Raw genomic sequence first — 22,450 nt, 5'->3', positions numbered from 1 at the left:
TAATGTGGGAAAATCTGATAGTGAAGATTCACTTATTTTTTTTTTTTGTTCTTTATTTTGCCTTATACAATTTCTTATACAGGTATTAGGAATTTGTTAGTTTTCGTATATCCCTTGGGGTCAGTACACAGGGTCAGCTACTGTACAGCACCCCTGGAGCAATTGCAGATTAAGGGCCTTGCTCCACAGCCTAGTGGAGTGGGATCTCTTTTGGCAGTAACAGGGACTCAAACCGACAACCTTCTGAATACTGGTGCAGAACCTCAGCCTCAGAGCCACCACTCCACCCATCTTGACTTCACTGACAGTACTTGGATCTTTGTGGAGTCAATGGAAAATCTAATTGGAGCTCTCAAGAGACTGAGTGAAGAGCCTTAGTGTCTGGGCTTGCAAGTGTCCTGGATAAAAACCAAGCTCCAGGCCTTTAACGACCTTTTGGGCACAGCCATCTGCAGTGTGTCTCTCTGAGGAGAAAATATCGACCTCTTTGAGAGGTTTCTTTACCTCAGCATCGACTTTCATGTCTCTTGTGACACTTCCTATGAAGTCAGTAGACAGACGGGGAGAGCATTGGGAGGATATGAGGCCGCTGAAAAGGGGTGTCTGGAGCTCCCGATATCTATGCAAAAGGATGAAGGTCCAAGTTTTAGAGTCCTGGCGCTTCCCATTTTGCTATATGGTTGTGAGACATGGATGCTATCCAGAGATGAAGACTGGACTCCTTCGGTACTGTGTCTCTTTGGAGAATCTTTGGGTACTGCTGTTTTGACTTTGTGTTGAATGGGCAGTTGCTCACCAAGCTGTACCAGTACAGTGGAACCTCGATTCACGAACATAATTCGTTCCAAAACTCTGGTCATAAACCGAAGTAATTTCCCCCATAGGACTGTATGTACAGTGGGGCAAAAAAGTATTTAGTCAGCCGCCAATTGAGCAAGTTCACCCACTTAAAAAGATGAGAGAGGCCTGTAATTTTCATCATAGGTATACCTCAACAATGAGAGACAAAATGAGAAAAAAAAAATCCAGAAAATCACATTGTCTGATTTTTGAAGAATTTATTTGCAAATTATGGTGGGAAAAAAAGTATTTGGTCACCTACAAACAAGCAAGATTTCTGTCTCTCACAGACCTGTAACTTCTTCTGTAAGAGGCTCCTCTGTCCTCCACTCATTACCTATATTAATGGCACCTGTTTGAACCCCTGGGTGGGTTCCCCCATCTCTGGGACTGAGGTCACCGAGGTGGTCAAAAAACTCCTTGGTGGAAGGGCCCCGGGGGTGGATGAGATACGCCCGGAGTTCCTCAAGGCTCTGGATGTTGTAGGACTGTCTTGGTTGACACGCATCTGCAACATAGCATGGACATCAGGGACAGTGCCTCTGGATTGGCAGACTGGGGTGGTGGTCCCCCTCTCTAAGAAAGGGGACCGGAGGGTGTGTTCCAACTACAGAGGGATCACACTCCTCAGCCTCCCTGGAAAAGTCTATTTGGGGGTCCTGGAGAGGAGGGTCCGTCAGATAGTCGAGCCTCGGATTCAGGAGAAACAGTGTGGTTTTCGTCCTGGTCGCGGAACAGTGGACCAGCTCTACACCCTTAGCAGGGTCCTGGAGGGTGCATGGGAGTTTGCCCAACCAGTCTACATGTGCTTTGTGGACTTGGAAAAGGCATTCGACCGTGTCCCTCGGGGAATCCTGTGGGGGGTACTCCGAGAGTATGGGGTACCGGACCCCCTGATAAGGGCTGTTCGGTCCCTGTACGATCGGTGCCAGAGCTTGGTCCGCATTGCCAGCAGTAAGACAAACCCGTTTCCAGTGAGAGCTGGACTCCGCCAGAACTGCCCTTTGACACCGATTCTGTTCATAACTTTTATGGACAGAATTTCTAGGCGTAGCCAGGGCGTTGAGGGGTCCGGTTTTGTGGACTCAGGATTGGGTCACTGCTTTTTGCAAATGATGTTGTCCTGTTTACTTCATCAGGCTGTGATCTTCAGCTCTCTCTGGATCAGTTCGCAGCCGAGTGTGAAGCGGCTGGGATGGGAATCAGCACCTCCAAATCCGAGACCATGGTCCTCAGCCGGAAAAGGGTGGAGTGCCCTCTCAGGGTTGGTAATGAGATCCTGCCCCAAGTGGAGGAGTTCAAGTATCTCGGGTTCTTGTTCACAAGTGAAGGAAGAATGGAGCGTGAGATCGACAGGCAGATCGGTGCGGCATCCGCAGTAATGCGGACTCTGCATCGGTCTGTCGTGGTGAAAAAGGAGCTGAGCCAAAAGGCAAAGCTCTCAATTTACCAGTCGATCTACAGTGGTGTGAAAAACTATTTACCCCCTTCCTGATTTCTTATTCTTTTGCATGTTTGTCACACAAAATGTTTCTGATCATCAAACACATTTAACCATTAGTCAAATATAACACAAGTAAACACAAAATGCAGTTTGTAAATGGTGGTTTTTATTATTTAGGGAGAAAAAAAAATCCAAACCTACATGGCCCTGTGTGAAAAAGTAATTGCCCCCTGAACCTAATAACTGGTTGGGCCACCCTTAGCAGCAATAACTGCAATCAAGCGTTTGCGATAACTTGCAATGAGTCTTTTACAGCGCTCTGGAGGAATTTTGGCCCACTCATCTTTGCAAAATTGTTGTAATTCAGCTTTATTTGAGGGTTTTCTAGCATGAACCGTCTTTTTAAGGTCATGCCATAGCATCTCAATTGGATTCAGGTCAGGACTTTGACTAGGCCACTCCAAAGTCTTTATTTTGTTTTTCTTCAGCCATTCAGAGGTGGATTTGCTGGTGTGTTTTGGGTCATTGTCCTGTTGCAGCACCCAAGATCGCTTCAGCTTGAGTTGACGAACAGATGGCCGGACATTCTCCTTCAGGATTTTTTGGTAGACAGTAGAATTCATGGTTCCATCTATCACAGCAAGCCTTCCAGGTCCTGAAGCAGCAAAACAACCCCAGACCATCACACTACCACCACCATATTTTACTGTTGGTATGATGTTCTTTTTCTGAAATGCTGTGTTCCTTTTACGCCAGATGTAACGGGACATTTGCCTTCCAAAAAGTTCAACTTTTGACTCATCAGTCCACAAGGTATTTTCCCAAAAGTCTTGGCAATCATTGAGATGTTTCTTAGCAAAATTGAGACGAGCCCTAGTGTTCTTTTTGCTTAACAGTGGTTTGCGTCTTGGAAATCTGCCATGCAGGCCGTTTTTGCCCAGTCTCTTTCTTATGGTGGAGTCGTGAACACTGACCTTAATTGAGGCAAGTGAGGCCTGCAGTTCTTTAGACGTTGTCCTGGGGTCTTTTGTGACCTCTCGGATGAGTCGTCTCTGCGCTCTTGGGGTAATTTTGGTCGGCCGGCCACTCCTGGGAAGGTTCACCACTGTTCCATGTTTTTGCCATTTGTGGATAATGGCTCTTACTGTGGTTCGCTGGAGTCCCAAAGCTTTAGAAATGGCTTTATAACCTTTACCAGACTGATAGATCTCAATTACTTCTGTTCTCATTTGTTCCTGAATTTCTTTGGATCTTGGCATGATGTCTAGTTTTTGAGGTGCTTTTGGTCTACTTCTCTGTGTCAGGCAGCTCCTATTTAAGTGATTTCTTGATTGAAACAGGTGTGGCAGTAATCAGGCCTGGGGGTGGCTACGGAAATTGAACTCAGGTGTGATACACCACAGTTAGGTTATTTTTTAACAAGGGGGCAATTACTTTTTCACACAGGGCCATGTAGGTTTGGATTTTTTTTCTCCCTAAATAATAAACACCATCATTAAAAAACTGCATTTTGTGTTTACTTGTGTTATATTTGACTAATGGTTAAATGTGTTTGATGATCAGAAACATTTTGTGTGACAAACATGCAAAAGAATAAGAAATCAGGAAGGGGGCAAATAGTTTTTCACACCACTGTATGTTCCTACCCTCACCTATGGTCATGAGCTATGGGAAGTGACTGAAAGAACAAAATTGCGAATACAAGCGGCTAAAATGAGTTTCCTCCGCAGGGTGTCTGGGCTCTCCCTTAAAGATAGGGTGAGAAGCTCAGTCATCAGGGAGGGTCTCAGAGTAGAGGCGCTGCTCCTCCGAATCGAGAGAAGTCAGATGAGGTGGCTCGGGCATCTGAACAGGATGCCTCCTGGACGCCTCCCTGGTGAGGTGTTCCGGGCACGTCTAACCGGGAGGAGGCCCCGGGGAAGACCCAGGACACGCTGGAGGGACTATGTCTCTCGGCTGGCCAGGGAACGCCTTGGGATTCCCCCAGAAGAGCTAGAAGAAGTGGCCGGGGAGAGGGAAGTCTGGGAATCTCTGATCAAGCTGCTGCCTCTGCAACCCAACCTCGGATAAGCGGAAGAGGATGGATGGATGTTTTCAGAAGGCATGTTTTACTGATAAGAACAGCTGCGTTTGTTTGATGCTCACTTAACTATATCCCCAGACTCCAAAAAACCATTGGTTACTGTTAAGTGTAATTCAGAAAGTGAAATTTGTAGTAGGACATGAGGCAGTAACAAAGCTGGTGCTTCTGACATGGTTTTGAGTTGCCATTCTTAAACACGCAGTATTCTTTTATATTTAATTTATGACTTCAGAATTATGGATTTAGTTGTTTGAGCTCTGAATATCGAAGACAGAGTAACATTACATCTTATAAACCCTTCCCCAAGAAATAAACCCTAGAAAGAATGTGTGAGAATAATTTAAGTGTAATATAGCATTCATCTTAAAGAAATAGCATAAAAGGTTAATAAATGTCAGAAACCTGTTCAGGCATATCAGGACACCAGATAAAGGTCAAGTGAACAATGTATTAAGAGATGGTTGAGAAGTCAGAAGTTGTCCTGTGAACAACGAAAATGAACAGCTGAAACAGAACTTTCAAGGGTGGTGGCTCAGCCCAAAAGGTATAAGAAGAATAACAATATAATATAATAGGCTTTTATTTTATAAAGATCATTTAGGTGTAAACCGATGAAACAACCAGAGTAAATGTATTCATTGATTGACACCAGTAGTGTAGTCCAGGGTATACACAGGTATACGGCGTATACCCACTTCTTATAAGGTCATCACAGCGTATACCCACTTCTAAATCCCCCTGTTACTGGTATACGCTGCAGTGTAATACAGGGTATACGCGGGTATATGCCGCTTTTCAGTCCACACACTGTGACAGTCTACATCCACATTGATACGCATTTATGTGCTGCAGGCACGTCAATTTTTTTCTGCCACTGTTGTCTGTTTTGGTTACGTTTTGGGAGAACTAACGATTGGTTAGGGCAAACGGATTATGCCAATCAGAGGCAGAGTAGGGCGGGACATGCCGTTACTTTGCAAAACCGGGAAAAATATCCTTTGCCACCGCCTTCATCCTTGATCAGAGTAAATGGCCATCAAACCCCAGCATTCGCCATGGTGATGAACAAATTAAGAGACTCTGCAAGCGATTTAACTTATGAAAAGACCAAGCACTGAACAGGATGCGGGACTTGCTGGAAGAGCCGAACAGTAAGCCCAAGGACCTAAAACCACTCATTAACTGTATAAAAACATTGCCTGTCAGCACAGCAGAGTGTGAGAGGAACTTTCACCTTATGAACAATATCAACACAGACAAAAGGGCTGTCCTACTGGTTTCAAACATATCAAACTTGATGATGATTAACATCAACAGCCCCCCTACTTCCAAGTTTGATCCTCAAAAATATACAAGGACCTGGCTGATAAGCCACCATACTGCTAGTTCTATGCGTTCTAGGCAATGCAGGGTGAAAACCCCTGTGGAAAGCAAGTCTGTCTGGAGAATACTGTAGTGCAAATGTAGACAAGCTGTGGACAGGTTTACAAATCTGTACTGACTATAAATCTTGTGTTCTTATCTGTAATTTGTTATTTGATGTTTATATAAGTACAGTAATCCCTCCTCCATCGCAGGGGTTGCGTTCCAGAGCCACCCGCGAAATAAGAAAATCCGCGAAGTAGAAACCATATGTTTATATGGTTATTTTTAGATTGTCATGCTTGGGTCACAGATTTGCGCAGAAACACAGGAGGTTGTAGAGAGACAGGAACGTTATTCAAACACTGCAAACAAACATTTGTCTCTTTTTCAAAAGTTTAAACTGTGCTCCATGACAAGACAGAGATGACAGTTCCGTCTCACAATTAAAAGAATGCAAACATATCTTCCTCTTCAAAGGAGTGCGTGTCAGGAGCACAGAATGTCACATAGATAGAGAAAACAATCTCTAGCAAACAAATCAATAGGGCTGTTTGCTTTTAAGTATGCGAAGCACCACGGCACAAAGCTGTTGAAGGCGGCAGCTCACACCCCCTCCGTCAGGAGCAGGGAGAGAGAGAGAGACAGAGTTTGTTTTTCAGTCAAAAATCAATACGTGCCCTTCGAGCTTTTAAGTATGCGAAGCACTGTGCAGCATGTCGTTTCAGGAAGCAGCTGCACAAAAGATACCAACGTGAAGATAATCTTTCAGCATTTTTAGATGAGCGTCCGTATCGTCTAGGTGTGTGAACAGCCCCCCTGCTCAATCCCCCTACGTCAGGATCAGAGAAAGTCTGCGCGAGAGAGATAGAGAAAAGTAAGCAATCTAGCTTCTCAGCCATCTGCCAATAGCGTCCCTTGTATGAAATCAACTGGGCAAACCAACTGAGGAAGCATGTACCAGAAATTTAAAGACCCATTGTCCGCAGAAATCCGCGAACCAGCAAAAAATCTGCGATATATATTTAAATATGCTTACATATAAAATCCGCGATGGAGTGAAGCCGCGAAAGGCGAAGAGCGATATAGCGAGGGATCACTGTATACCACTTCTTATCTAAGTACCTGGTGTTAATTCTCTTGAGCCAAAAATGTAAGCAGTTATTTAGATATACTTTCTCAATATAATGAAGGGCATCACATTCATCTTCATGAAAGGTGAAATAAATTATATATATATATATATATATATATATATATATATATAGTGCATCCGGAAAGTATTCACAGCGCATCACTTTTTCCACATTTTGTTATGTTACAGCTTTATTCCAAAATGGATTAAATTCATTTTTTTCCTCAGAATTCTACACACAACACCCCATAATGACAACAAGAAAAAGGTTTACTTGAGATTTTTGCAAATTTATTAAAAATAAAAAAATTGAGAAGGCACATGTACATAAGTATTCACAGCCTTTGCCATGAAGCTCAAAATTGAGCTCAGGTGCACCCTGTTTCCCCTGATCATCCTTGAGATGTTTCTGCAGCTTAATTGGAGTCCACCTGTGGTAAATTCAGTTGATTGGACATGCTTTGGAAAGGCACACACCTGTCTATATAAGGTCCCACAGTTGACAGTTCATGTCAGAGCACAAACCAAGCATGAAGTCAAAGAAATTGTCTGTGGACATCTGAGACAGGATTGTCTCAAGGCACAAATCTGGGGAAGGTTACAGAAAAAATTATGCTGTTTTGAAGGTCCCAATGAGCACAGTGGTCGCCATCATCCGTAAGTGGAAGAAGTTCGAAACCGCCAGGACTCTTCCTAGAGCTGGCCAGCCATCTAAACTGAGCGATCGGAGGAGAAGGGCCTTAGTCAGGGAGGTGACCAAGAACCCGATGGTCACTCTGTCAGAGCTCCAGAGGTCCTCTGCGGAGAGAGGAGAACCTTCTAGAAGGACAACCATCTCTGCAGCAATCCACCAATCAGGCCTGTATAGTAGAGTGGCCAGACGGAAGCCACTCCTTAGTAAAAGGCACATGGCAGCCCTCCTGGAGTTTGGCAAAAGGCACCTGAAGGACTCTCATACCATGAGAAAGAAAATTCTCTGGTCTGATGAGACAAAGATTGAACTCTTTGGTGTCAATGCCAGGCATCACATTTGGAGGAAACCAGGCATCGCTCATCACCAGGCCAATACCATCCCTACAGTGAAGCATGGTGGTGGCAGCATCATGCTGTGGGGATGTTTGTCAGCAGCAGGGACTGGGAGACTAGTCAGGATAAAGGGAAAGATGACTGCAGCAATGTACAGAGACATCCTGGATGAAAACCTGCTCCAGAGCGCTCCTGACCTCAGACTGGGGCGACGGTTCATCTTTCAGCAGGACAACGACCCTAAGCACACAGCCAAGATATCAAAGGAGTGGCTTCAGGACAACTCTGTGAATGTCCTTGAGTGGCCCATCCAGAGCCCAGACTTCAATCCGATTGAACATCTCTGGAAAGATCTTAAAATGGCTGTGCACCAACGCTTCCCATCCAACCTGATAAAGTGTGAGAGGTGCTGCAAAGAGGAATGGGTGAAACTGGCCAAGGATAGGTGTGCCAAGCTTGTGGCATCATATTCAACAAGACTTGAGGCTGTAATTTCTGCCAAAGATGCATCAACATCTGTACATGTGATTTCTCAGTTTTTTTATTTTTAATAAATTTACAAAAACCTCAAGTAAACTTTTTTCACGTTGTCATTATGGGGTGTTGTGTGTAGAATTCTGAGGAAAAAAACGAATTTAATCCATTTTGGAATAAGGCTGTAACATAACAAAATGTGGAAAAAGTGATGCTCTGTGAATACTTTCCAGATGCACTGTATATATATACTAGGGGGCTTCACCCCCTGCTCGCTTCGCTCGCCAACCTCCTTATTTGGTTTTCAGGATAAACACTTAAGATTTTTTTTTTTTTTTTTGAATTGTTGCTGTTTCATTAGTTTCACTTTTATTTCAGAACTTCTGTAAAAACAATATTTGTAATCTTGCGAGTCCCAATATGCTGAATCTTTTTAATGAGGTCAGGATAGGTTTCTCTGTTTGGAATTTCAGCACAGACAAAACGATCTATATCATCAGCATTTAATAATTTTTTTTTACAAAGTAAAAAAGTAGAGTTCTGCATTGGACTCCTGTCTGTAAAGTCGTGCTATTTTCCTCTCACCGTTCCAAAAATACATGGGTTTACCAAGGTGATACCCCAGCTTTTGTCTAGGTTTTTGTACAAGGGCTAGACAGAACGTTTTTGACTCCTGGGGTAAATTTAGGTTTTTAAATAAGCAGACAGATAAATATATATACATGAACAAAGTAACCAATAAATGCATGAGCGGCAAATTCCGTTTTTGAAATTCTCAAGATTCTTTATTTGTAACATGCATAGTTATTACAGGACAACACGCAGTGAAATGCATCCTGATCCGCTTATCAAAAACTGTGTAAAGTTAGAAGAATATCAGTTAGATTAACAAAAAGTAATAGATCGAAAGATAACAGTATAATAGAACATAATAAATAAGTAAAATTATGTGAATAAAGTAAAATTAAGTGTTAAGGTGCAATAGTGTAGTAATTATTGTGCAAAACCAAAGTTAGACTGGTGCATAGTTAAATGAGGCAGTTTGTTTGTTTGTGCTACTGCGATCTTTACTTTCTTTTTTTATATTTTCTAATTTTCCTACTTTCATATCCTTTAACTTACTCCACATGTGTATAGCGCCAACGTTTTTTTGTTTTTTTTTGAGCCTTTCTAATTTCCCTGGTTTCATAGTCTCTAACCTGCTCTGCATGTGTTTAGTGTCAACGTTTGTAAACATCTCTATGACGTTCTACTTTGTCATTTTACTCACTGTCATTTCATTCTGAGCCGGATTGGATGTGCTTTTTTTTCAATTCCACTTGTTCCGGGCTGATAATTACTTTCCTTATTTTCTGAATTTGCACCTCGATTATTCTTTTTTGCTCTTTTTTCTGTCCAACGCATTTGAGTCTCTTTTCTCCGCACTTTTCTTTCTTCTTTGTCTAATCATCGATGTTTAATTTCTACCGTAATGACCTTATACACTTTATATGCAATACTGACAGCCCTGGAGCTGTGTGTGCTGCATGACTGCCTTTACATTACTGATTTGTTTTTTTTGATATTGCTTGTAAGTAGGGTGTGTCTTGCAAGACACTCGTTTTATGTTCCCGTGAGACGCACCGTGGCAGGTCTCTTTCGTCTCGCGGGTCTTTAAATTATCTTCCGAGAAAGATCACGTATCGTAGACTATCAGGACAGGGGACAGGATTTCTTTATATATATATATATATATATATATATATATATATATATATATATATATATATAGAGAGAGAGAGAGATATACTGTATATTTGTGTATTCATATTGTAATTTTGTAACACATTATTGTGAATGTATTGTTATATAATATAATATGATATTTTTGTACACATAGGTATCCACCAAATATGTTTTATACCCAACCCACATTATTTATTTTATTTTCAGTTTTAGGATTGGGTTTTGAATTTACTTGAAAAGAGTATAATGGGTGTTTTTCTTTTTTACACTAGGTGAAACAGGAACAAGGATGCATTGCCAAAGTATGAAAAATTACATTACTTGTTATTGCTCTCTGTTGTCATAGTTAATGGATATTCAGAATGGTCAAATCCAAGTATTTTATTTTGAAAATCAGCTGTTTAAATTTTGTAAAAATAAATGTATCTCTGACTGACAAGGCACTGGCTTCATGTTTAATGTATCTACTATTAATGAAATGGGCCTCTGTACCACCAGTAATTTTCGCATACTGCCACTGACAAATCATTTTAATTTTATAATTGTCACTCTCTGGCCTTCACTATCTGTTGCAGATTAGATATTCTAAGACACTGTTTACAAAAGAATCTACTTTCCCCATGGACTAAGAAAATGTATGCATTATGCAGTTGAATCACTCTGTAATCTATGAACCAGACAGATCTGCAAAATCTGCATCTCTGGTTTGTTGATCTCATAATGATCCTTGAAGTGAATGAAGTCAGGCAGTAGATGTAAATAGTACTGCCCCTTTCTAGTGGGAACTAAATATGTAAGACTGTCACTATTAATAACGGGGCACTTGTTTTCTTTTGCTGTGTAGGCCGCTAAAAAATTTGGGGGCTAAATTTACAGTATACCCACTCCTCCAGACACCACTACACCAACAATTGACACTGTCATGCAAATTCAGTTGCATATAATATAGACCTATACTCTTTATATTTTGATCATTCTCATCATGCTGTAAGAGACTGCTGTAAAGAATACTGACTGTTCAAGCATTTACCAAATATTAATAAAGGATAAAATGAACAGCTTCCTCTTGCCTGGTTTTCTCAGGTTTTTTCTTTAATTAAAGATGTTCATTTCTGGAGTTGGTCTCATCAGTTATAAGAGATGAATATCTAGACAGAGCTTCTTTAGCAGCAGTGTCAATTTGCCATTTTTTTTTCTTCCCAAGGTAGGCCTATCCTTTATTTGCTCAACCCAAGTGAATTTGTGAACTACATTTTATGCAAGTATATACAAGCATGAGCATCAAACAAGGGGCCCAAAAAGAAAAGGAATGGCAATTCCAGGAGGATTATTGGAGCGGAGAATGGCCTTTTGATCTCCACTTTCAACTACAGCTAATACCCCCCATGACTCAGAAGCATCAACCCAAACTGGACTCAACTCCGCCTATGGAGCATGGAGAAGACTAAAATGCACTGTCCCACCTGAAGGTAATGACTGCCGCACTCAGGGAGGACATTAATGATTAATGATATAAACAGTGAGATAAAGAAGGATATAAGGGATATAAAGAAAGAAATAAAGGATCTAAATAATAAAAATGAGAAACAGCTTGAGGATATAAAAAAACCTGGAGAAATGTTTAACTAAGTAGTAAGTTTACTGAAACCTTTACAGAAATTGTACAAAGAATTGATGAAAAATACAAGAAAACATGAGAAAGTTAGGGAGTAAAATTACAGTACTTGCGGCTCCACTTGAAGAGGTTAAGCAAACATTTCAGACTTATATTGAAAAACTTGAACAATAGTCATCCACTGCTGACGAAAAAGCAACGGCTGCAAAATAAGAATTAAAAGTGCTCAGTGAGAAGCTGGCTGTGCTGGACGATAGATATAGAAGGAACAACATAAGAATCGAAGGTCTCCCTGAAAACTGTGAAAGTCCAAACACAGTGAAATTCATAGATTAACTATTCTCTAAGGCTGTACTCACACTAGAAATTCACTGCGTGCCCGAGCACATTTGTCCAAATGAAAACTAGTTCGTTTGACTAGTGTGATCGCTCTGTGTCAGGCCAACCGTAACGTGCCCGCTTGAAAGAGGTGAATCCGAGCACGGTTCAGTAGCATTTGAGAACAATGTGATCGCTAAACATGCCCAAGGACGAAAAACAGACATGATGTCAATGATGTGACAAGTCAAATAGTGGTCTCGTCCATTGCGGTAGATGGATGTCTGAAGCTGAGCTCCGTTAGCAGCAGTGTTATCATTTCTTATTTTCCCGAGGTATCCTGTATTTATCCAACCCGAGGGTTCTATTACAGTATATGCAAGCATATATAAACATGGCCAGCAAGAAAGGGGGTCAGAAAGAAACAGATAAGAAACCTAAAGTTACATCCATGCCTAGACAGGCTAGTCCAAGTTCAAGTTCAAGGTACAGCCTATCAGAGACTGACCTGGAACAGACAGGCAAAAGCCCAGACTCCTCTGGACCATGGTCCACTACATTGTCTCCAGTTGAGAGCGAAAATGGGAGCGAATGTGCAAGTGATGCAGGTCACAATAGCTCGCCGATTGGAGAAGATCACTTGAAGCTGGAAAAGGCCTTGCAGTCCACGCTTTGACCTACTCCTCGCGAGCCGGGAACATCGGCTGTAATAGAGCCTGCCGCTTCACCAACGGTGCACGAAAGCAGAAATGATCTGTCCGAACTGAATGTGATGATCGCTAACCTCAAGCAAGAGATAAAGAATGATATAAAGAAAGAAATAAATAGTATGCTCAAGACAAACGATAGGATAAGTGAGAAGACAAGTGAGAAGCTGCGGGGGGAGCTGCGACATGATAATAAAGACTCGGAGAAACGCGTATATAATCGCTTTGAGGCGGCCTTTAAATGTATGCTGGAAACTGAGCACATATGCCGATCAGCTGGAGGATGTTAAGCAGACATTCACGACTCGAATTGAAACATCCGAAAATCTAGCATCCACAGCTGATGTAAAAGCAACAGCTGCGAATTCCGAATGCAAAAAACTCAAAGACAGAATTGCTGCTCTGGAAGATGGATGCAGAAGGAATTATATTAGAAATGAAGGTCTACCTGACAATCGCGAAAGTCCAAACCAAGAGAAATTCGTAACTGAACGATTCTCCAAAACAATTGGAGAGGACTTTAAATCAGACACCGAGATAGCTGCAGCTCATCGCATACGGGGATTGAACAACTCTAAGCATAAGACTTTTATTGTGCGCTTCGAGAAGTTACAATCAAAGTTAAATGTAATGTCACTTCTCAGACAGAAACAAGAGATTATGTTTGAAAATAACCTAATTCGTATTTTCCCTGACTTCTCACCCACAACAGCTGCTAAGCATGCATCCTTTCATAATATTAAACAGCACTTACGAAAAGCTGATATCAGATACAGCCTCTTGTATCCTGCCAAACTGAAAGTGGAGATTCAAGGCAAACATTAAATATTTACCAGTAGAGAGGAAGCAGATAAAGAGTTAAGAAAGCTGATCCCGACCCTTTCCTGAAATAAGACCGTGAGTCGCACCCTGTCATGGCATCGTAAAGAAGATATCACCGGCTGTCTGATCCGTGCTTGCAATGACACTGGTACCATAATTATACATCTTTTTCCCTTCTCGGTCACTATTTGTTTTTATTTTAATTACAGTTATACACATTTATGTATGTATGTGTGGAAGAAATTAAATTAGTAACCCTTTCTTTTTTTTACTATTGTAAAGGAGACTGTTTAACACCATTCCCTGGGTTTACTATCTTAACATTTCAAGAATGTTATTTTTTTTTTCTTTTTATATTTTATGCTTATAGTATTTAGACTATATTGGCAATAGATATCTCTATTTTAATTCAAATACACCGCTGCTGGGGGCTTGTTTTGTTTTGGATGTGCTCTGTCTCCAGGTATGTCAGAGGACTGGGACTTTGTGAAGTGTGGTTCAGCCTCAAATGCGGAGGCAAAGCAGGGTGTACTAAGGAGGGAGAGAAAGACAGCAAGCTATCTCTAATCTATTCTTTTAATCCTTATAATTATAATTACCAACGTAACAGCAGACTGCATGGCAATAACCCCTGGGAAAATTTGAAATTAAGGTCAAAGCAGTCTCACATTTGGTTAAGACTACAAAATGACATCAAAAATTCAGAATCAATGTCTCTAAGACGGGACTGTTAGTTTTGTGAGCTGGAATGTTAAGGGCCTGAATCACGAATTAAAAAGAAAGAAAGTATTCTCTCACCTAACAGGTCTAAATACTAAAATAGTATTTTTACAGGAGACCCACTTATTAAGCAAGGATTAGTTCCGGCTGCAAAAAGACTGGACAAATGTTCCATTCCAGTTTTACAAAAAAAAACTAGAGGTGTGGGAATTCTCATACATAGAACAGTCTCATTTGTAGTATCAAATGTTGTATCTGATCCTGAAGGGAGATACATCATTGTTATGGGTAATTTATTTAATTGTAAAGTGATTTTGATAAATGTTTATGCACCCAATGTGGATGATAGGGAATTCATACAAAATGTATTTGCATCCATTCCCAATGTGAACACTCATAAAATTATAATGGCTGGGGATTTTAATTGTGTTTTAAATCCAGACCTAGATAGGTCTCCTGCCACAGGGGCAATGACATCTAACACTGCAACGACAATTACACAGTTTGTAACTGACCACAACTTATCAGACCCCTGGAGATTTCTAAACCCAAATTCAAGAACATATTCCTTCTACTCATCAGTGCATCATTGCTACTCAAGAATTGATTATTTTTTTGTACGACACCATTGTTATTTCCGTCCATGCCCCTCTGATCCTGGAGATAAAATCATTATGCCTCACATACTCATCTCGCAGATGGCATCTTAACCCACTTTTATTAGCAGACGAGAATTTTACAGAATTTATATCAGAACAAATCAGTTTTTTCTAGAGACAAATATATCCTCAGAGGTCTCTGCTGGGACACTCTGGGAAACCCTGAAGGCCTTCTTAAGAGGACAGATTATTTTGTATCTTTCCCACAGAAATAAACTGGAAAGCAAGCAGGTATCAAAGCTAACCAACAACATTACTAGAATAGATGAAGAACATGCCAGGCAGGTGTCCAAGTGAGGCTCTTCATAGGAAAAGGCAGGCTCTGCATTCAGAGCTCAACCTCTTAACAACTAAAACTGAACAACTCATTTTTAAATCAAGACATCATTACTATGAACATGGAGAGAAAGCTAATTAGCTTTTAGCTCAACAAATCCACAAGCAACAAGTTTGCAATGCAATCCCAGCAATTACCAAAACAAACGGAGACATAATCATTGACCATAAAAATATAATGCACACATTTAGACTACTATAAATCCTTATATTCTACTGAGTTTAAAGAAGACAAGACAAAATCTAATGCATTTATGGATGCATTACAGATGCCACCAAATATATTCTCTTAGTGCAGAGGAATTGGATAAACCTCTGGCGCTACCAGAATTACTAGATGCTATAAAGTCACTTCAGAGTGGGAGAGCAACAGGCCCCAATGGCTACCCTGCCAAATTTTATAAGAAGTTCTCCACTCAGCTAACTCCCCTCCTATTAGCAACATTAACAGAAGCTAGAGACAATAAAATTCTACCTCAAACTTTTTGTCAAGCATTAATCACAGTCTTTCCTAAACAAAATAAGGATGTATTACAATGTGCATCATACAGACCAATTTCACTTCTGAATAATGATGTTAAAATACTCTCCAAAGTCCTAGCTAGAAGGATGGAGAAAGTGCTGCCTTCAGTAATATCACAAGATCAAACTGGATTTATTAAAGGCCGACATTTAGCGTCCAATCTTCGACGCCTGTTTAATGTAATATACTCACCCACAAAGTCAAATATCCCAGAGATTTTATTATCCATGGATGCAGAAAAAGCATTTGATATGATTGAATGGAACTACATTTTCGCTACATTGGAGAAATTTGGGTTTGGCCCGAACATTTGTGCATGGATTAAACTACTGTATACCAATCCAGAAGCTTCAGTTTGTATTAACATTAATTCAGACTACTTTAAACTAGAACGTGGTACCAGACAAGGATGCCCCTTGTCACCACTACTTTTTGCAATCGCCATTGAGCCACTGGCAGTTCACTTTCGAAATGCTTATGAGATAAAGCGGATTATCAGAGAAGGACTTGAACAGAAAATTTCTTTATATGCAGATGATATGGTACTGTATATATCAAACCCACAAAATACTGTGCCTACAGACCTAACAGCACTAACAGAATTCCAAAAGATTTCTGGTTTCAGAATTAATTTGACTAAAAGTGTGCTCAGTCCAGTGAATTCTCAAGCACACAATATTAGATTGGATAACTTCCCTTTTATCATCGCAGATCAGTTCAAATATCTAGGGGTAAACATCACAAGTAAACATAAAGCTCTTTATCAACAAAATTTTGCTGTCTGTATGGAAAAAATCAAGGAAGACTTGCATAGATGGTCAACCTTTCATCTCACTTTAGCTGGAAGAATTAACATTGTTAAGATGAATACCCTCCCTAAGCTTCTCTTTTTATTTCAAAATATTCCAATATACAGTGGAACCTTGGGTCACGACCGTAATTCATTCCAAAACTCTGGTCGCAACCCGATTTGTTCAGGTCCCGAAGTAATTTCCCCCATAGGACTGTACGTAAATACAATTAATCCGTTCCGGACCGTACGAGCAGTATGTAAATAAATATATACACTCGCTCGCCCTCTCTCTCTCGCTTGCTGCACAGGGAGTGACTGAACGCGTGCGGAAATCATCGGCGTGTACGAACTGGAAGGGAAACTGGCTTGTTCGTCACCCGAGTGTGTGGTCGTGAACAGATGCAAAAGTTTGGCGAACTTTTTGGTCGTAACCCGATTTGTACGTGGTCCGACATGTTCGTGACCCGAGGTTCCACTGTACATCAATAAATCGTTCTTTAAGAAATTAGATTCAGCCATAACCACATTTATTTGGAATTCAAAACATCCACATATCCAAAGAGCGACCCTACAAAGGCCAAAGGCAGAAGGTGGCATGGCTCTACCTAACTTTCAATTTTACTACTGGGCAGCAAACATACAACATATTAAAACCTGGACATTGACACAAATAGATGAACATATGCAGGCTTGGTCTGCAATAGAAATAGAATCCTGGAGTTCATCTTTACATTCCTTGCTTTATGCCCCAATAAATGCAAATTATCGCCAATATACTAATAACCCAATAGTGCTTCACTCACTCAGAATATGGAACCAATGTAGGAAACATTTTAAGATCAAGAATCTTTTATCGGTGGCACCACTGCACGAGAACCAATTTTTTCAACCATCGCAAACATATGCAGTGTTTAATGTCTAGAAAACATTTGGGATTAAATCACTTAGAGATTTGTACATGGACGACGTCTTTGCATCCTATGAACAATTACATTCTAAATTTAACTTTCCAGCAACACATTTCTTTCACTATCTTCAAATTAGAAACTTTGTTAAACAGAACCTGCCCAATTTCCCTCATCTTCCACCTCCCTCTATGATGGAAAATATATTCATCAGTTTCAAGGACTTAAACAGCATCTCTGCAATATAGAAAACCATTTTACAGTCCCTCCCTTTCAAAGATCCAAGAGGACAATGGGAAAAGGATCTCTCCCTCAACATATCAAAAAAGTGGAAGGTAGCAATTCAGAGAATTCACTCGAGCTCCATATGTGCAATGCATATAATTATTCAACAAAAAATTATATATCGAGCACATCTGTCTCATTTAAAATTGTCCAAAATGTTACCAGAGCAAGATCGAACCAGCGAATGCAGCAATCAAGTTCCAGACTCATTGGGTCACATGTTTTGGGCCTGCACCAAATTAACATCATTTTTGACCAGGATTTTTAAATGCCTTTGATACAGCCTTGGTGTCACAATCCCTCCTAATCCATTAACAGCTGTGTTTAGTGTTCTTCCAGATGGGCTTAAAGTGGAGAAGGACAAACAAACTGTAATTGCCTTTACTACACTATTGGCACATAGATTTATCTTGCTCAACTGGAAGAATCCTAACTGTCCCCTTTTAAGTCAGTGGGTAACTGATGTTCTATATTATTTGAAATTGGAAAAAATAAAATTCACGTTTAGAGGATCTGTGCAGAAATATTTCCAAAACTGGCAGGATCTAATCAATAACTTTTTAGAATAAACTTTAAAAGCACTGAGGAAGCAGATTCTCTCCCTATTCTCTTTATTTTTTTTTTGTCTTCTCCATTTATCTATATTCACTTATTAATTTATCTATTTACTTATTTTTACTAGGTTTAAGTTTTACTCTGCTGGCCATGCTCTCTTTCTCAGGGGTGGGGGTTGATTTGTTTTTAATCCTATTCTTGTAAAATTGATGTATAGTAGACCCCCGCAAAGTCGCGGTTCAGAGTTCACGGCCTCAGTCATTTGCGGATTTTTCCTTAGAACCTAACTAATAATTGTTAGCGGAAACCGCAAATATCCTCCACAATTTTTACAGCTTTTTCGTGGCAATACTGAACTGTAGAGAGAACAGGAAGCAGCTGTTGAGAAAACCGCGACTTGGGATGGTGAAAGTAGCCAACAGAATTTGAAACTGCAACTCCCAGAAGTCCCTGCAGTGGCTTTGATTGGTCTTCTGCTGAGGGTGCTGGGGCTGTTGAGGTCAAAGGATGTCAGCGCGGCTTTTAAAAAGGGGGCCGGTGACCAAAAAGCAAATGTTTTTGTAATTTGTGTTTCAAGTTACTGTCTGTCTGCCTTCTGTTGGGTTACCTGTACTTATTCATTTTGTCCTGGATCGTTTCGTGCATCTGGATTGTCTGCCGTCTACCTGTGTACATGAGGACTGTAAGTGGATTCATGGCCATCCTGCAAAGAAAGGAGAGCTCCTGAACCCATCCACCCATCTTCACCATTTCAGGAACTACCGGTAGGACTTTCTTTACATTCCCATTCAATGTGCGGATCTCTGGACTATCTATTTTCATCATTACATTTCATCCGTTGCCGTTTTTCATGAACTTTTTCATGATTTACTGTGTGTGTTTTGTATGTGCTTTGTTGTATTTAATGTGTAATCGCCGTAACTGGAACAGGGGTGGTATCGTTGTTTTCTTATTTCATTTGTTTTCATTACATTCTTTATTTGCTGTTTGATTACTGGTTTGCAATGTTTTTGTCTCTGTTTGTTTGTTTGTGCGCCATTGGGTCAAGGCTGGAATCTCCACCATAAAAATAAATAAATCACTGTCTTCTCAATTGCCGCTTTCGCGCTATGCTTACTTAAATGCCTGAATGTACCTGTCCTTTTTGGCTGATTGCTTTCTTTCTCTCTCCGCCCCCAGACATTCTCCTATGATGTTTGTCTATTGTTTAAATCATTAACTAACTGCAGGCTGAGTACCTTTTACTTCTGAAAGAGACATGTTTGTTTGAAGTGTTTGAATAAAGTACAGGTCTCTACAATCTCCTGTGTGCAATTCTGTGACCCAAGCTGCACTAAGACTAGCCTGCAAGCATCGGTGCTTACCTCTGTCTGCTTGCGTGCAGCCAGTTTAAGCGCAGTTAGCTTAGTGATTTACTTCCATGGCGTCAGTTGCACTTTGTACATTTTGTTCCAGTAGTTTTTAAAATAATTTTTACAGTCATTAGCAGTGTGTAAAATGATCAGTGGTGCAGTAATTGTGATCCTCATTGCATGAAAAAAATGTATTCCATTAAAATTTCACTTTTTCTTTGTTAATTGTGACGTTTACTTAAAGTGAAACAAAAAAGTATTTGGCGTCCAGGGATGCATTAACCCCAAGTATGTGGCAGTTTAACGGTTAAAGCCCCAAAATGCTGCCGAAATGAGCTGCACCGTCTAAGGCTTCTGGCAATGAAAATTACAGTACATATAGCGGTAACATCGGTATTTTACATTCTAGCACTGCGGGAGACATATTAGTACAGTATACAGGTTTACCTTGACACTCTTTATTTTTAGGTAATGTATTAAGCTGAGTTTGAAATTAAAGTGTTTTGGGGGCATATAGGGTTTAAACTATGAAAATAGGCATTTTTTTAACCACAACCAAAATGTGTTGTTTTTCACAATTCGCAGGTGCTCTAGGAACGTAACCCCCGCGAATTTTGAAGGTTTACTGTATTTGTATGGAATGTTGTGTGATTTCAATAAAATCAATAAAAAATTAAAAACAAAGTGTAATTTTCATTTAATAATTTTTGAATTAGAAACAGGTTTTAATTCTCACCTTACACATGAACGTGAATTGTAGTTGGCAAGAAAAGCTGCAAATTCCTCCCTTAACTTCATTTGTCACCGTAAAAATCTTTTTGTACATGCAAATACTGCACTGCACACTCAAATCTGTAAGAGGGTAGAGTGCTATCCTGCGCTACACAACTCCAAATCAACAAAAAAAATAAGCAACATCATTTCAACATACATGCTGTCACTCTGTGTTAGGATCTTGTTTTGACTTTACATGAAGTTGTATGGTCATGATGAAAGCATGCTTGGGCCAAGAACGAAGTGTGAGTGCTGGCCAGCAGGGGAGTAGGAAGGGGGGATAATCACGCTTGGGCACAGTATGGAACAAACATATCTAGTGTTAGTACACCCTAAAATAAATAAAGAGGGCTTCAAATTGGACACAGATCTCAGCAGTTTACCATATATGTGAATCAAATGCCTCATAACTGAGAAGACTGATTGTCGGTTTTGACAAACTGCAGGTTAAAGAAACATTGTTGTTGCTTCACTGTAAAATTCTTAGCCAATAAAAGGTGTCATTTTGCTTGGCTTTTCTCTATGTTGCTTCTCAAAAAAAGGAGATTATACTTTAAAATAACCATATTTGTATTTTCCCAGATTTCTCCCCTTCAACAGTTGCTAAATGTGCCACATTCTACAGCATTAAACACCAACTATGCAAAGCAAAAATCACATATAGCCTCTTGTTTTCTGTCAAATTTAAAGTGTTTATTGAAGGTTGCTTTTTACATATTTAGCTGTCCGGATGAAGCAGAAAAAAAGCTAAGAAGAATGATGGCAATATATGAAACATGATCATGAGTCATATCGTATCCTGGCAAGGCAAAGAAGAATCTGCTTACAACTTGATCCATTTGTAATGGGACATTTGCCGTAACTATGCATTCTATTTCCTTTTCAGACACTTTTTTTTTGGTTAAACTTCAATTACTACATTGACAACCACAAAGTAACTAGTTATATACAGTCTGTGTTTTTTTTTTTTAAACATCATACCCTTGGTTTATTGTATCAGGAATGTGCTATAATACATTATCTCAGTCTCCATGGGAACTGTTTAACATCACTCCCCATGTTTATCATTATATTGGCACTATGCTATCGTAAGATATCTCAATTTCAGCCTTTTCTACAGCACTCCCGTTTGTATTCGGTCTCTTGGCATTTCAGAGGACTGGGACTTTGTACTTGTGGTCTAGCCTCACTTAGGGAGGCAAAATAGGGGTGGTGGGTTGGGAAATGTAATTTCTTATTTATCCTTTCTACTCTAATAACTGTAAGTACCAACATAACAACTGGGTCCATAGCCATAACACCTAGGAAAAATATAAAATCTAGGTCAAAGCTATCATATGTATGACTAAACAGTGAACTTTGTGAGCTTGGATGTCAAAGGTCTCAAGCATGAATTAAAGAGAAAGTATTAACTCATTTAACAGGTTTAAAAGCCAAGGTAGTACTTTTACAGGGGACTCACATAACAAGTAAGGACCAGTTTCAGTTGCAAAGACGTGGCTGACAGAGATTTTATTGTAAATGTGTTTGCATCTATTTCTAATGTGAACACTCATAAAATTATAAATGCCAGAGACTTTGTTTAAAATCCAGCCCTGGATAGTGGCAATAACATTGAATACTGCAAAAATAATTACACAATTTGTAATGGATCATAACTTATCAGACTCCTTAAGATTTTAAATTTTTTTTTCGGATTTTGTTAATTTTATTAAACTCAAATAACATTCCATACAAATAAGTCAAGTTTTACAAAACTAAGTTCAAAACAAATCAACCCCCACCCATGAGAAAGAGAGATAGGCCAGCAGAGTAAAACTTTAAACTAGTAAAAAATAAGTAAATAGATAAAGTAATAAATGAGTAAACATAAATAGAGAAAAAAGGAGGGGAGAGAATATGCTTCCTCAATTAAAATGCTTATTCTAAAATGTTATTGAATAGATCCTGCCAGGTTTTGAAAAAGTTTTGTACAGTTCAATTGACAATTAGATTTT

At 39.9% G+C, this 22,450-nt stretch overlaps 1 protein-coding gene across 1 annotated transcript in view; it reads right to left on the bottom strand.

Annotated features, from left to right (window-relative positions):
* The window catches only part of ankrd27 (ankyrin repeat domain 27 (VPS9 domain)), a 494,306-nt gene that overhangs the window by 392,436 nt on the left and 79,420 nt on the right, over positions 1 to 22,450 (bottom strand). The window lies entirely within an intron of this gene.

The sequence above is a fragment of the Erpetoichthys calabaricus genome, chromosome 9 (genome assembly GCF_900747795.2).
Source record: "Erpetoichthys calabaricus chromosome 9, fErpCal1.3, whole genome shotgun sequence".
Taxonomy (NCBI): domain Eukaryota; kingdom Metazoa; phylum Chordata; class Cladistia; order Polypteriformes; family Polypteridae; genus Erpetoichthys; species Erpetoichthys calabaricus.
Note: the sequence above shows the minus strand (reverse complement) of the source record. Positions and strands in the feature narration are given on the sequence as shown.